Source organism: Seriola lalandi, unplaced genomic scaffold (genome assembly GCF_002814215.2).
Source record: "Seriola lalandi dorsalis isolate HSWRI2012SDOR001 ecotype SW California unplaced genomic scaffold, Sedor1 jcf7180002053944, whole genome shotgun sequence".
Lineage (NCBI taxonomy): Eukaryota > Metazoa > Chordata > Actinopteri > Carangiformes > Carangidae > Seriola > Seriola lalandi.
The window spans coordinates 16,374-20,292 of NW_019524497.1; the positions used below are offsets into that span (position 1 = coordinate 16,374).

Below are 3,919 nucleotides of genomic sequence, written 5' to 3' on the forward strand. Positions count from 1 at the left end.
TCCTTCTCTCGTTTTTTCTCCTTTTCCAATACAGCACACACAAACACACACACACACACACACACACACACACACACAAACACACACACACACACAGGCACACTGAAAAAGGACTGAACAGGGACGACAACAGAGGGTGGGAGTGTAAATTGAAAGTCCCTCCTACTGTCAGTGCTGTTTGCAAGCATGAGCAGACTGGATACCCTCCTACTGCCGCGCTCTGATTGGCTGGGAAACTTAAACTGTGGAGTGGGGTTGCATCATGGGCCAACAATTCGTGCTGGCCAGAGGGGAGAGAGAGGTAGAGATTGAAACAGAAAAGAAGAAGGAAAGTCCAACTGTCAGAGCTGGAAAGACAATAACTTGAAACCGGGAGCATATTGCACGTCATGTCTCAATCTGGTGCCTCATTATGTGATTTGTGAAATGTTGTGCGCTCTGAAAAGCTTCGATGATCAGGCCCAGAAGCAGGTTTACTTCTCTAAACAGCAGCTGACGGGTGACGCTCATCCAAACAGTTGGATCATCTGGCCTCCAGTTACTGTTATGCAGAAATATGTCATTTCTTAGCCAGCCAAGTACGCACATGCACATGCACACGCACACACACGCACACACGCAGGGCAGCCAAACAAAACACAGTTATATAATTCATGATACGTCACCTATAAAAGAAAAAAAACAAACTTCAAATGAGAATTTGGAACATATGCTTCTCCGTCAAGTATTATAGTATCAAATTACACATATGCAGGGATGAAGAAAAACCCTTAATACTGAAAAGGGGATTATCATTTTGAATTTGAAGTAAAATATCTCGCCACGGGATAATTTTGCTCCCAATCTCTTAAACATGCTGTCCTTATGAAGTGCTCAAGAGTTTAATCTGGAGCAAGAGGTGACGATTTTCTGACAAAAACATCAATCTACAGTAAATCTGCGCGGATTGAGTCCAGTGGTCTCTCCTCCCTCGCTTCCGGCTCTGCGACCTCCACGCCCACACACACCTTTCCGAAATCCCATCAGCCTAATACTCACAGGCCACATCTACTATGGTGGGTTTAACAGGAAGTAAAGGATAAGAGATATGACAGATCAGTAGCTGTCTGCAGCGAATTTATTGAATCTCCCGTACAGATTATTGTGTTTTTTGTATTGCTGCAGCTTCTTAACAACTTCCACTGATTTCAGTAGGAGCCAGTGATCTTACACCTGTTAAACAAGTGAATCAAATGCATGCTGGACTTGACAGCAGTTACAAGATCTGCAGGCTTGTTCTTTCCAAACGAAATCAACTCCCACAAACATACTGCCGCTGGATAGAACAACCTAATCGGATGTCTTGTTTTCATGCTCCGCAGTAAGTAATTAGAGAAGTGGGGGGGGGGGGGGCTATCTGACAAAACCAATATACAAAATGCTGCACTCCGGTGTGGGCAGCCTTTTGAGGGAGACTGCTGTCGTCCCTGCAGTGAGCGCTTGACAGTATTATTGCTTTAGCGTTGCGCTTTCTGCTGAAACGACAGTTTTATCAGAATATACAACTCCTGCAGTTATTAAAACTGGAGGAAGATGAACCACCAGTGGCAGCCACAGTGAGTCTCCTGAAACTATTCACGTAATGTAATGGGAGTATGCATGAAAAGACGATAGATAATGAGAAAACAAAAGTGTTTCATTACATATTCTCAGATATTACAAGGTTTATATCACTGTAGAAATTTCCCCCATTCCTTTCAATACGAATAATAATATGGTTATCATAGCAGGGAGGAGGAACTTTAGTGTGAGTCAAATGGTAGAAACAAACTCACTGCAGCTGTTGACTCTGTGTCTTCAACAACATAAAGAAACCGTTCTGCCCTGGGGTCAAGAGGCAGATCAATAACAGTAATGATGGTGATGATAGCGATGCTCATCCAACAAGAAAATCTACTACACCTACTTCAGGCAGTGAGTAAAGAATTATAGTTTCACAGAATCACATAGCTGCCATGTTGTTTTTTCAGGTCCTCCGGTGTAACACTTTTTATTCTGTGCCCTGTGGGAAGTCGCACACAGCGACAAATAATGTGAAAGTGAGTAACAAGGGTTTAAGGGTGCCGCTGTGCCTGCTCGCAGCCAGTAATGTGCCCACACTCAGCGCTGCACACCTGATGCCTTGTGTTTTAGGAGCTCTACTCCCTGCACAGCGTTGTACCCTCCTGCCTCCGTCTGCTGCGCTCTGAAACCTCGTGACCGCTGTCGGCAGAAAAAGTGAACTTGGAAAAGATGTGGAGGAAAAGAAAGAGAAGAAGGGGAAACAGACTCAAGAACATGACGAGAAGGAAAAGCGATGACGAGGAAGAGGAAAAGAGGACATACAGATAGTGTATATACACTACATTTAAACACACACACACACACACACACACACACACACACACACACACACGTACACACACTGAATAACGAGAAGGCGCTTGTGTAACAGAGCATGATCCTGAGATCTTGGGTCTACCACGATGGCGTAGAGTCTGACAGCTCCAGGCCTGACACGATAACTCTATCTCCACAAACACACACACACACACACACACACACACACACACACACACACACACACACACACACACACACACAAACACACACTGTCAGCTGTTTCAGTCTGAGTCACACTATAGCCCACCTCCCCCTTTCCTGCATTGCTGCTGAAATGACACCAATCACATACAAAAACACACACACACACACACCACACACACACACCTCACTCTGAGGGTTTAAACCATAATTTGGTCCTTATAACGATACAAATAAAACAACACACCCACAGCTAATAGATGTGTACGGACCAGCCTGTGTAACCCTCAGTTAGTATGCTCACCGAGCTTCCATTCTCCTGCACGGTTCAGTCTTAAGCCTCCACCATACATATACTTCTATATATAGAGCTATCACTTCTCATCCCCTTCACACCACTGGAAGGCACGTGCTCTGAGCTGCACACACACTGTGGAAAAGAGCAGGGATCCTCGGACGACCAGCATAGTAGTGACTCAGAAAGGCTCGAGAAGGATCCACATGCTAAACATTTGCATGATTTTGCACCTGGTTCCATAAAGCTCCGGTTCATGCGATGCATATTAGACATAGGAGTCTGATTTCATGTTTGTTTATACAGCATTAACATTGCACAACAGTGCAAACCGTATTCTCATGGTTACAGCATTTTTTAGAAGGTGTGATTATATTCAAAGTTATGAATGAAAAAAACCAAATAGGTGTAACTACTAACAAGGTTTGAGAATTATCAGCATGTGTGTCTCTGCTATTCTATACATAGATATGTAAACACACCATATGCCACACAGACACGGCAGGCCATTTGAGACTATGCACGTACCATTGTAACCAGGAGGCTTGTTATTGGCTGCTCAGAGTAAACCCGCAGTAAACACTACTGTACGTGCAAATCCCTGATTGATTGATGGGTTGAAACAAAAAAATGCAGTGGCAGTGACCCAGCTGTCGTTACACCACATCTGGCCTCAGGGAAAGCAGGTGTGTGAGCGTAAATTGTGTGCCAAGAGCTCCACTTCACACAAACATCCTTTTGCCTTACATCCATATGAAACAGAATGAAAAAAAAAGAAAAGCACTCACTCAAGTGTCAGTATCATTCAAAAAAGTTCCCTTGAAAGCATTCAACTGTAAACATACAAGTTATTGTTAGAGTCTCACACCTGCACCTGCCTTAAAATAGATGTAGTGTAAAAGTGTATAAAGAATGTGTCTCATAGAAAATAATATAAGAATTGATAATAATAAAAATTTGTAAAAGTCGTTGATCCATTTTAATCCTTTACACATCTGAAATAAACCACAAGTAAAATGTATTTCTGGGAACGCTGCAGTTTTAAAAGCATTATACCCCCCC

General features: G+C 43.3%; 1 protein-coding gene across 1 annotated transcript in view; it reads right to left on the minus strand.

Moving 5' to 3' along the window:
- Nucleotides 1-3,919, minus strand: part of LOC111652342 (tripartite motif-containing protein 3-like) — a 22,231-nt gene that overhangs the window by 12,633 nt on the left and 5,679 nt on the right. The gene's annotated exons all lie outside the window — the stretch shown is intronic.